At 41.2% G+C, this 13,423-nt stretch overlaps 1 protein-coding gene across 2 annotated transcripts in view; it reads left to right on the top strand.

Moving 5' to 3' along the window:
* The window catches only part of FBXO36 (F-box protein 36), a 55,785-nt gene that overhangs the window by 8,330 nt on the left and 34,032 nt on the right, over window positions 1-13,423 (top strand). The window lies entirely within an intron of this gene.

Here is a 13,423-nt window from a genome sequence, read left to right as displayed (position 1 = left end):
GATGCCCATTTGACATTTCAAGTCAATGAGGAAATATAGAACCACTCAATAATTATAGTGACAATTCACAATCAAAATTGTCACAAAATTTAAAAATTACCTAAATCTCTCTCTCTCTCTCTCTCTCTCTCTCTCTCTCTCGTGCTATATATTGAAAAGTTTCATATGGATTGAAGAACTAAGTGCTGTACACACAGACATACACTGTGAAAGTGCCATAAGAAATAAAAGAGTATTGTTTTAATTTGGAGGTAGATTCTATGCAAGACTCTGAATCTGGAACCCACATACATTTAAATAAAATTTTGTTTCATAAATGATACTTAAAACACATTTAATAAATTACCTGAGAGAAAATGTTAACCACATATTTACTAGACAAAGCATTAATATACTCTGTATTAAAAAGTTATCTATATAAAACCCTAATATGCAAATAGACCAAATGGCGGGACAACCGAACAACCCGTCACTATGATGTGCACTGACCACCAGGGCGCACACATGGAACATGGCAGGCGTTGGCCATGGCGGGATGGTGAAGCAGGTGAGCGGGGGCGCCAGACCAAGGTGGGGCACCACTCACTGTCATCAGGGTGAGCCTCTGGTGGTTACTGAAAATTCTTTGCTCCTGTGTCCCGCAGTCTCGCCTGGCGCTTGCACCTACTGCCAGCACTGGCCCCACTTGCACCCACTGCCAGCGCCATCAGCGTGTGGGAGCAGCAGCGGGAGCGGGGCTGCCAGCAGACTGAGGACTGGGGGCTATGGCAGGAGGAGCCAGGGTGGAGGTGCGGAGGATGGGCTGAGACCCGCCCCTGTGTCCACCGCAGCCTCATGGCCCACAGTTCCTTTCAAGGTGCACAAATTCGTGCACTGGGCCCATAGTTAATATATAAAGTAGTAAGGTAAATAGTCTCATAGAAAAATAAGCAAAGACTATGGATAATTACTGAAGAAATACATATGACAGCCCTGGCAGGTGTGGCGCAGTGATAGAGCATCAGCTGGCACACCAAAGGGTCAAGATTTGATTCCTGGTCAAGGGAATGTACCTAGGTTGCAGGTTTGTTCCCCAGCTTTGGTCGAGGCACATGCGGTATGCGACCAATCGATGTGTCTCTCTCACCTCTCTCTTTCCATCCCTCATCCCTCCCTTCAACTCTCTCTTTAAAAAAAAAACAAATGGGAAAAATATCCTCAGGTGAGGATTAACCAAAAAAAAAAGACAGAAATACACATGACTAATAAACATATGAAAAGATGATTCACCTTACTAGTGATCAAGGAAATATAATTTAAAGCCACAAGATGCACCTTTTTTCACTGGCAAAAATTGAAACCATCCAGGTTGACAAGGCTGAGAGAGAAAGGGCTTCATGAAGTGTTTGCTCACCAAATCCTGGACCATGCCGACAACAAAGACTACAGCAAGGGGATTGCACAGTGGAGATCTGAGCCATCTGGTGAGAGCATTGGAAGGTATCCTACCTAGGTCCAAGAAGACTTCATGAGGCCTAGATGTGAGCTGAGATGAAGATGAAGAGCTAGGGACAGTCATGTGAGCCAAGGACGTGTGAGCCCAGCACTTGTTTCAGGGGTGAGTGATAAATCATGTACTAGTGCAGGAAGTACTAGTAAAGCTTGGTGTCCATACCACTGAGGAGCAGCCAGGGAGCAGATCAGGAAGTGTAAATCAAGAATTAAGACTTGCTCCAGCCAGTCAGTGGTTTTCAAATTACCCTTTGGTTTTACAAATAAATGGACCAGTGAGGTTCCACAAGCATTTTATTCAAATCTCCTCTTTGGGAATATTTTCCACTAATTTGGAAGTTGTAACACAAAGGAAATACCTAAACGTTCACATGTTTTATGTATCAAATTTTAACGCCTTGTGCTTCCAAAATCTAGATGCACATGTTTTGGTGCAGGCCACATAGGAAAGCTGCTGTCATCACTGTGAATACAGTAGAATTTCTCACAAATGTGTCATTGTTTGGGAAGGCTGAGCTATGATCAACCCTGTTTGGATTCGTGCCTGTACAAGGCAGGTACAGTCAGATAGAGAAAGCCTGAAGATCAGGAGAAGCTCAGATGCACCATCTCAGGACAGATCACGGAACCTGAGAGTTCCCCCCAAAACACATTGACCACCTTGTGATAATGACATCAAGCTAGAGAGTTAACACACAGTAAGCAATTTTCAATGCTTTTTGTCTGAACTTGGTTATTTGTGATAAGAACACAGAATTTGGTAGATATTGGTAATTCAACTCTAAAATGGAAGTCTTAATTAACTACTCTCACATGTTTGGATCTCCTGGATCCTCTGAATTGAAGAGTATCCTAAAAGCAGTAATTAAAACAAAATGATTTTAATTTACTCAATACATGTTTGAGTGCTTTCTACTAATGGGTGCTACTGGGTGCTGTGCAAACACTAAGGATACAGAAGGGAGCAAAAGCACATGTTCTCTGCCCTCGTGGAGCTGGATGCTGAGCAAATAAGCACGTAAGCTGAACTAAAATGTGAACCAAACGAGATGTCAACCATGGTAAGTGCTGTCAAGGAGAAACACACAAGTGCTCAAGGATGTGGCCTGGTCGGGGAGGTGGAGGAAGGCTCTCCAGAGGAACTGAGGCTTGATCTGCCATCTGGGAGACTGGGCGACGGGAAAGAAGGCCCATGCAGCTGGAGTGCAGAGACCAGGGTAGCGAGGCCAAGCAGGCTTCTTAGAACATAATCGGGAGCTTTGTCCTGATACTGAGAGAACCAGAGCCATTGATTTTTAAGAGGATGAAGTGACTGGAATACTAAATTCCAATGATTGTGAGGTACACTTTTTTTTACCTCTTATCCCCAGAATCAAATTTAATTAGCATTTTTTTTCTGTGCTATTCATAAAATAACGTACAGTTGATGGCATGTTAGAGTTAGTGAAATGTGGTAATCAGGTTTGCATTTTTAAAGGATAAGTCTGGATAAAATGTCAACAGATTTATGACTATCTGCATGGATCAGGGTTTTCTTTTTATTATAATAAAATGCAGATATTGACTACTAATGTTGAATAACACTAATATTCATTTTCATCTATATTTCACTGCCTAATTTCAAAGGTCTCTTTATCAGAATAGTTTCTTTGCTCTAGTCAACTTATAACTAACTATTATTATTCTGAACTTACAAAAAGTCTGTCTTCAAGAAAATAGATAAATATAAATTGATATAGATAGACATAAATAGATACAGATAAAATCTATACAGATTTCCCTTCATAAAAGGATTCTGCAATGAAAAACTAAAAGTTTGAAAACTACTGTTCAAGGTAATAGGGATCCACAGCAGACTTTTGGGAAGAATGACATGATTGGAGCTGTGGGACAGAACAGACTCTGGTACATGTGGAAGACATGAGGGAGTGGAAGAAGTTTCTGTGGAGAGGAGATGCACAAGTGAAATGATCTTGTTTCTTATTTTAAAAAATGTCCATAATACTTTTTACCTCCTAATAATGTTTTAAGGATTTTATGAAGTAAATATACAAGTTATTGACAATTCTTCCCAACCTTACATTTTTATTCTGGTAAGTTCTTTTAGTTCCGAAATGAGTCTCCTCTCTAAAACTATTAAAAGGTCTCTTTGGTATTTCTTTTTAAGGGAGAGTTTGGCATTCAACAGGACAAAACTTGTTTATGCATTCCATACCCTTTTGTGCCAGACAGTCTCGGTGACTGCCTCCAGCTCCTCCACGGCTCTCTTCCACATACATGGTCATTACTTCCTGCAGTTACTCAAGATTCTCTCTTCCTTAAAGACCTGGCCATCGGAGCCTTCCCAAAGCTCCTCAGAAGACACTCTTAAAGGAGCTAAGTGTCAAATATATGGTGACAGAAGAAGGTTTGACTTTGGGTGGTGGACACACAATGCAATAAACAGATGATGTATCATATAATTGTATACTTGAAACCTGTATAATTTTATTAACCAATGTCATCCCAATAAATTCAATAAAAATAAATAAATAAAATTAAAAATACCGAGTCTTACCTCTGCCTAAAATGCTTTTTTCCTTTTCAAAAAAGGGGCTATGAGGCCATCATAGTGCTGGATGTATTTTTAGTGCTTTTGTATTTTGCTTACTGTATCAATTTTATTTTTCCCAAGTAGTAGACCTTATTAAAGTAGCAACTAAAAAAGATTTTAAAATAAATGAAATAAAAATTATTCCTCAATATTACCTTTAAATACTTATTTTTTACTTTTTTTTTTTTTTTTTACTTTTTGCAGTTAGTAACCCAAAGACTGCTTTATGAATAACATAACTAAGAATATTTCGTAAACACAGGGAACACGTCTTCATCATAGGTACTTACTGCAGTGTCACATGCCTTATGTGTAAGGTTTGTGCATTTGGAATAATTCTGCCATAATGGTTGTGTATCTGATTTGTGGAGAAATTGTCTATACAACCCATGTAGGTATGTGTTATGAGTTGAACTATGTCTTCCCCCAAAAATGTTGTTTAAGTTCTAACCTCCAGTATCTCAGATTGTGGCCTTATGTAGAAACAGGGTTATTGCAGATATTATTAAGATGATAGCATACTGGAATAAGTGGGCCCCCTAATCCAGTGACTGGTATCTTTATAAGAAGATGGAAATGTGAATACATACACAGGCCATGTGATGACCAATGGCCACTGTGATTTGGAGAACCCAATCCAAACCAATTAGATGCTGAAACTGTTGAGAATGGAGCATTCCCTTTACTCTGAACTTACAGTGATGTGAGCTACCAGTAGCCACCTTGTCTCTACCAGGGAGCTGTAAGCTTGTCACCACCAGGGACAACCTGCCAACACAGGTACAGAGAGATCGGATCTTTGTGGCGTTGTTTGCTGCTTCTGGGGCCAACTGGGCCTACGGCTATGCATGCCAATAAGGTTCTTTTCTTTCACTCCAACCAGGTTGACAGGGTTTTCCATCACCTAAAACTGGAAACGCCCTAACTGGTGCAAGTCAGAGGGCCACCCTGATAGAATCAGCAGTGGCTGGGATGGCAGGCCAGATGTCAAATGCAGAACAAAATGGGTTCAAGGAAGGTCAGGCCCAGTGATAGAGCTGTGGGTGATACAGGCAGTTTGAAGTTCAGCCTCTCCAATATAAATAAAGATTTGAAAGACAAGGTTAAAAGTGTTTGAGTTCATAAATCATGGTGGCTATTGTTATAAGACAAAACCAAACACAAACAGTAGCCTGGGAGTAGATATGTGATACATTCAAGAGCCGTGGCCCATTGGCAACTTTGCTGGCTACCATGGCTGTATGTATGGACCTGGACAAACTGCTGATGTAACCATCTCCCCAGATCTGCTTGTAAAAACTGCATGAGGTTATGTGTGTTGAAAAAAGGCACCTAGCCCGGCCAGCATGGCTCAGTGGTTTAGCATAGATCTATGAACCAGAAGGTCACAGTTCAATTCCTGGTCAGGGCATATGCCTGGGTTGCAGCTCGATCCGTTCAGGAGGCAGCTGATCAATGATTATCATCATTAATGTTTCTATCTCTCCTTCTCCCTTACTCTTTGAAATCAATAAAAATAAGTTAGAAAAAGAAAAAAAGGCACCTAATACAAAAAATGTGTTCACTAAATTAAAATGTTCCCACCTTTCTTAAAAACTGCCTGCCTCTCCCATATTCTCCACACTAGAAACCAGTTGTGTTTGAGGAATCAAAGAAAAACAAAAATATAGCTCGCAAACAAAGCAGAATTCATGTAAATGTTCTAGGCAAGTTTACATTTCACATTAAAATGCATTTATTTAACAGTTTCACTTATGACTTTACAGTTGTTTTATAGATATTAATTATTACAGTATCCAAACTAGAAAGATAGTATCACTTCTTTAAACATGAGGATATCAAATGAGTTGTTTAAGGCAAAAAGAATTATTTTATTAGTACCTAAAATTCTAGACCATGTTAACTATTTTAAATATAAGAGAAAAAACTAAATTTCTGATAGAAGCAGTAAAACTGGTGTGTGTGTTTTTTAAGCATAAGAAAAGTAAGAGTTTTATTGGTTTATTCTGAAAAAAACCCTAAAGAACTATAGCTTATAACAAGGTTTAGCTAAAGATCATTGATTATTTTTTAGGAGAAATGTAATTGCAAGAAATGAGGATGAATATGGTTTATTACTGTTCTAATTTAGATGAGAAAAAGTCAGCAATATTGGCAAAGCCACAAATTGTATGGAGGGTGCAGAGAAGGGGCAGGAAGATAGCAGTGTGGTAAAAAGAGTTTGTAAATAGGTCATAGCCAATACTACCAGTAACATGGTAGTTAATTAAATGCATGGATTCTATTAGCAGATCCCACTATTTACTGGTTGTTGGACCACATAGGCAAGTTACTTTCCTCTATCTTAGTTTTTCCATCTTAAAAAATGGGTCTAATAATGATACCTCAAAAGGTTGTGAGAAATAAATGAGCTAATACTAATAAATATAAGCAACCTAGAACAATGCTTGGTGTATAGTAAGTGCTATGTGTGTTTATTGTTATTAATGAGGTTGGTTGATTGCTTGGAAGTGGATAGATTTAGTACTAGAATAGTACTTATTTTTAAGTCGGTTAAAATGTATTCCTTTAAAAAAAAAAATCTCAGAGTGAAGAACAAACAGCATCTGACAGGACCAAAGGCTTACTTCAGAATCCATCATCTTGCCCCTTAAAGTCAGATTCCCTTCCAGACTTGGTTCTTCACCTTTCTGCTCTCAAGCTGCTGATTCCTCCCTCTCCTTGACTTTGCCCTTTCCTCCCTCATGTCCAGTTGGAAATCAAGTCTTGTCCCCCCTTCCTTTAAACTCAGGTTCATCTTTCTCTCCTTCCCCTTTGCTCCCTCATTGCCTCTTACCGGTCTTGCTGTGTCTCCCAGTTGGTCTCCACATCTCGAGTCCTCCTCCTTCCTGTCCACCACTGCCCACAGGTGAATCTTCCAAAATTCTGAGGGGGGACAATACAGTCGATCCTAATTACCCACGGATTCCATGCCTGTGAATTTGCTCACTAAAATTTACTTGGAACCCCAAGATCAATATACTCCTGGTGCTTTCCCAGTCATTCATGGACATCTGCAGAGCAGAAAAACGATTGAGTCCACCCACTGGCATGTCCCCAGCTGATGTGGAACAGGGCCACCATCTGCCTTCTTAGTTTAGCTCTCATCTGAAAACAAGTGTCCTTTTTGTGGTCTATTTAGTGCCATATTTTCCTCATTTTTGTGTGTTTTTTTGTTGGTGGTTTCGCTGTTTAAAATGGCCTCCATGCATAGTGCTAAAGTGCTGTCTAGTGTCCTAAGTACAAGAAGGCTGCCATGTGCCTTATGGAGTTATACTGCTGTTGGCTATGAGTTCAATGTTAATGAATCAATATATGCTGAACAAAGTACCTTTAAAATGAAACACATAAAGCAAGGTTATGTATTGGTCAGTTGATGAAAATGTGACCAGAGGCTGGCAGGAACCTACCTCTGTGTTTCCCGAGGGCAGTGATTCAGTATTGGATAATTCAGCGTTGGTGGAGACTTTTTTTAGAACCTAATCACATGAATAATGAGAATCAGCTGTACACATATACATTCATAGACTCAGGATATGTGGTGCTCCATTTCACTATGGGATATTGATCGACACAATCTGGCCCCTTTTCCCTCTCCTAACTTGTCTCCTAATACTCTGACACAAGTCTCTGTTACAACCAAATTGACAATCTTTTTTTCTGCCCATAATTCATTTCAGCCTTTGCCCCTCCCCACTCCTTTCACCCTCACTCCACTGGGGAGCAGTCACAAGGATGAGCATGTGAGCCAGGTCTGTCCAATCATGAATCCCCCTGCCTCTAGGCCAGGACATGTGTGGGTAGTTGACACGGTCTAGACTCTACAGTCTAGTAGACCAATACAATCATTCCCTGAGATTTTTTTACCCTCAAAGAGAGTTTCTCATTTTCTGGTGGGTCCTCAAGCTGGGTGATTAAGCCTAGAATTTCCAGCTGCCAGTTCCCCACTGCAAAAGGAACATGCATCTGCCATAGAAGATAATGAGGCCAACGGCAGAGGAGTGGAAACGGGGAAAGAGAAAGAGCTGATAATGGGAGAAGGGGGGGGGGGAGTAAAAGACAAAAACACCGCAAATCTAAAATTTCATTTTTAGTCATTAAAGAGTATTTTTACAGATGTTCTCCAAACATCATACTGGGTATGAGTCTGTCTCTTGAGACCAGGAGCTCTGAATAATACACTCAGACATTTTGATCTCTCTTGAATTCACTCTTGCTCTAAATCACAACTTTCTCCCTAATGTGGATTTCTTTTGGTCCAAAATGTAGTGGAGCTGGATTTTCTTCTATCTTTTCTTTCCTTAAGACTATTCCTGGGATAGAGTGTGAAACAGCAAACTGGGAATTGGGAATATGAACAGGAAGTAAAAGAGTAGAACTTTTGCAGTGTAGCCCCAAGAAGGAGAAAGGAAGTATAGGCAGGTAACAGAGGCCTTAGAATTGCACTTCCATGGACCATGTATGATCCAAGGGGTTCAGTCAGGTCTCAGTGCTCTGCTGCATATAAGGTATGCTGTGAGCTAAGCCTCTGCAATCTTGATTATGTGGGGCCTATCCTCACACAGGCATCCTCTCTTGAACTTGAATAATGTCACCTCTGTCCTTCAGTCTCCTTATTCTACCCCTCCACCTGGAACACTCTGTCCCCAATCTTGGCAATTTCTAGGAAGTGAAGTGGATAGTAGGAAGAATTCTAGGCAGTGGGCATCCATTTTAGCAAAGTCACTGAATTATTATACTACAGTTGTGAAACCAGAAATGATATGTTGAAATGTGAGGGATAGTCCTGGGCCTGGCTTGAGGATGCTGAAGAAGAGGTGGATGAGGGCCACTGTCTGGAGGTCTTCGTATGTCACTCCAGGGATTTTGGCTATGGAGAACTTTAATGGACTTTAAGTCGAGGGGGAAAAAATCACATTCATAGTAGCATTTTGTTAAGAGGCCGTTGACTGCCATTTTAAAGATAGAGTGGAGGTAGAGAGCCTCTTATAAGATTTTATCATGATCTTCAAGAGCACAGTGGTGAGGAAGACAATAGTTGTTGAGAAAGTGAATTTAATTAGAATTTGGTCACAAAGCCAATGTTTTGTAATGAAAGAGTGGTAAGAGTCTACTCTAGAATGACTCAACTAGTGCCACCAAGATAAGGAATTTAGGAAGAGGAAGAGGTAAGTTTGTGAGAGATGATGATGAAATCAACTTTTTGTAGTAAAGGTCCTGGTAAATTACCCAGTTGGGTATGCATAGTCTGCTAGATACTTTACTAGGACTCTGGAGATCAAAAGTGAAAAATAAAGATTTGACTCACTTGGCAGCATTTAAAGCTATGGATGAGATTACCTAGGGCTGTGGTCGGCAAACTGCGGCTTGCGAGGCACATGCGGCTCTTTGGCCCCTTGAGTGTGGCTCTTCCTAAGCCTTAGGAGTACCCTAATTAAGTTAATAACAATATACCTACCTATATAGTTTAAGTTTAAAAAATTTGGCTCTCAAAAGAAATTTCAATCGTTGTACTGTTGATATTTGGCTCTGTTGACTAATGAGTTTGCTGACCGCTGACCTAGGGAGACAAGAGACATCAGCAAAGAACAGAGTTTTAACACTGAAGCACAAGTCAAGGCAGAGGAACACTTGTGTCTCCATGTTTGCATCTTCTTTTTACTTTTGGGGGAGAAAAGTATATACCACTGATATTAGTGGCATAAACGACACAGATTATTTGAGGATGAGTTAAATATGTTTCCTTGTCAGTGATGAAAAGCATGTGCAGTGGGAATAATCTGATGGAACAAAGTTGGTAAAGGTATGGAAAATGGCTCCTCTTGTGTGATGTTGACAAGAGTGTAAATTAGTGCATCCTTCATAGAAACATTAATTGTCCCCAATATTGATTTTCCTTTGTCCTTAGTGAAAGGTTACCTGACTTTTAGCTGAACATATATATGGGCATCCCAGAAAAAAACACAACCAAACAAAAAGACCTACATTTCTCAGTCTCCCCTGTAGCTAGGTATCCAGGGGTGGGCAAACTTTTTGACTCAAGGGCCACAATGGGTTCTTAAACTGGACTGGAGGGCCGGAACAAAAGCATGGATGGAGTGTTTGTGTGAACTAATATAAATTCAAAGTAAACATCATTACATAAAAGGGTACGGTCTTTTTTTTTTTTTTAGTTTTATTCATTTCAAACGGGCCGGATCCGGCCCGCGGGCCGTAGTTTGCCCATGGCTGGTATAGCCACATGACCAAATTCTGTCCAATCCTGACCAGTATGCTTCCCAAAAACAGTTCAGCAACACAGTCAAGTAATATGGTCATCCTTTACCCTGGCATCCCAAGTCAGGAATTTTACCCCAGGAGATAATTACACAAATTTGAAAAGACACATAAATAATATTCATCACAGCTTTGTTTATATAACCAAAAAGGAGGGTGGAGAAACTAAAAGTCCTTCAATAGAACTTGGTTAGGTAAATTATGTATACCTCTGTATAAAGGAGCACTGTGAAGCCACCAAAATGATGATGCTATATTTAGACATCACAGGAATAGATGTCTATGACATAGAATGAAAGAGATTACAAATGAGCATGTTTATTATCCCATTCATGTAAAACTAGAAAGCATGCACGCATATGTACAGACATACAAATCTATAAATATAGAGAGAGACTGAGAAATGTTTGGAGAACATCTGTAAAAATACTCTTTAATGACTAAAAATGAAATTTTAGATTTGCGGTGTTTTTGTTTTGGTTTTTTACTCCCCCCCTCCCCCCACTCCCAGGCTCTTTTATCATTACTTGAACTGTTTACTATCAGCTTTATCATTGTTATTAAAAACTGTAAAGCCTTTCTAACATTTTAAATATTCTCTTTAAAAAATTAACATGATTAAGAAAGTAATGTGAGGAATTTTGCCTGCTTACTGTTCAGGAAAAGGTGTGGCCATTGTTGTTGAAAGTCAAATACATGAAATACACTCCAGGAAAACTGACTCACCTTTCAGTGGTAGTCCACAGTAGGTGGAGACATCCTACTTGGCAGATTTTTTAATGTTTTGTTTTGTTAATCCTAACCCAAGGATATTTTTTCCATTGATTTTTAGAGAGAATGGAAAGGAGGGGTAGAGAGAAAGAGAGTGAAACAGTTATGTGACAGTCACATGGATTGGTTGCCTCCCGCACGCACCTGGACCAAGCCAGGTATCGAACCTGCAACCCAGGTTCATACCCTTTACCAGGAATCGAATAAAGACCCTTCAGTCCATGGGCTGATATGCTAACCACTGAGCACCAGCCACAGCTAAACTTTTTTGAATGGAAAAATAATTGGAACTTAAATGATCACCTTAGTGGGTGATATATTTCAATTTTTTCATTTTATTTTTTATTGATCTGAGGAGTTGGGTGGGGAAAGGAAATACATGGTTTCAGAGTAAACCAGTAATTTAGGACTCCTGGTTTTTAGTTTTTATTTAGAAATATATTCACAGTAATTATGAAGAGATCTAGCAAGATATTTATTTATATACATAGTATACAAACTAGTTAATGTCACTGATATTTTGAGTTTTTAAAGATGGGCTACTACCCCAAGGTAACTCTTTGCAGTCTATGTCCCCACCCCAATCTCAGGTCATGTATTATTATTTTGTTTTATTTTAATATTTGTGTTGCAAAAAGCTCAATTTATTTACAAAGAAATTGCATTTATACAATTCATAGCAGTAAAATAGAAATAAAATTGTGGGGTACCTTGAAGAGGTAAGGCTAATTATAATCTACTAGAGGCCCAGTGCACAAAAATTTGTGCACTCTGGGGGAGGGGGGTCCCTCAGCCCAGCCTGTGCCCTCTCGCAGTCTGGGACCTCTCGGGGGATGTCCACCTGCTGGCTTAGGCCCGCTCCCCGGGGGACCGGGCCTAAGCTGGCAGTCAGACATCCCTCTGGCAGCCCGGGAGCCCTCGGGGGATGTCCACTTGCCAGCGGGGAACAGGCCTAAGCTGCAGTCGGACATCCTTAGCACTGCTGAGGAGGCGGGAGAGGCTCCTGCCACCACCACTGTGCCGTAGCAGGGGGGGCGGTTAATTTGCATGTTTCTTTTTTATTGTATAGGATTTAGTTATAGACCTGTGTACGATAGTATTTCCCAATTTTAACATTCCAAAACATTTAATTTACTCCCACCCCTTTTGTTCTCATTTGAAGGATTGCCTGCCAGTTTGACTGTAAATAGCCTGAATCCTAACCTGCAATGTTTTCAGCCTTTTGAGGAGTTTAGTATATTTTCTCTTTTATGGCCATCTTCGTAATACTGCATGAAAATCCCTTCATTTTTATCATATTGATTTGCCCAGCATCTGCACCTACTTATCATTTCAAAAAAGAAACGCAGCAGGCAGCTATTATTTAGCCCCCTTTTTAGCCCCTTGTCTGCTGTAGCTGAATTGCAGTTTTAATTTTTAAATGTATTTAATATGATTATTAAAATACTAAATTTCACTTAATAGAAAATAGTCTGTTCATTCATAGAAAAGTGCTTTTGTGGTCTCCTATATAATAAAAGGCTAATATGCAAATAGAACAAATGGCGGAACAACCGAACAACCGGTCGCTATGACGTGTTTTGACCAACAGGGGGCATGCACGGAACATGGCAGGTGTCGGCCGCAGTGGGATGGTGAAGCAGGTGAGCAGAGGTGCCAGACCAAGGCGGGGCGCCAGTCACTCATCAGGGTGAGCCACTGATGTTTACTGAAAATTCTTTGCTTCTGCATGCCATGGTCCCACCTGGCGTTCACACCTGCTGCCAGCACCGCCCCGCTCCCACCCGCTGTTGGCGCCAGAGCCACCACTTGCATCCACTGCCACCACCAGCCCCACTTGCATCCGCAGCTGGCGCTGGAGCTGCCACTCGCACCTGCTGCCAGCACCTGGCGCCGCTCCCGATCGCTTAGCGCCATCAATGGGTGTGAGCAGAGGCTGCCGGCCCCAGTCGCCCCTGAGGGCTTGTCCACCTCCCCCCTGCTCCTGAGGGGCGATTGGGGCAGCAGCCTCCACTCGCACCCCCTGACAGTACCAAGCGATTGGGACCGGCACCGGGTGCTGGCAGTGGGTGTGAGCGATGGCTCCAGCACCAGCTGTGGGTGCAAGTGGAACCAGCTCTGGCAGTGGGTGTAAGCAGCAGCTCTGGTGTGGTCAGTGGGTGTGAGCAGGGCTGGCGGTGTCAGTGCGTGGGAGCAGCGGGAGCAGGGCTGCCAGCAAAGAGGGGACTGGGGGCTGTGGCAGGAGGGGATGGG

This window comes from Myotis brandtii, unplaced genomic scaffold (genome assembly GCF_000412655.1).
Source record: "Myotis brandtii unplaced genomic scaffold, ASM41265v1 scaffold727, whole genome shotgun sequence".
NCBI lineage: Eukaryota > Metazoa > Chordata > Mammalia > Chiroptera > Vespertilionidae > Myotis > Myotis brandtii.
The sequence above is the reverse complement of the archived record's forward strand: the minus strand, read 5'-3'. Positions and strand labels throughout refer to the sequence as shown.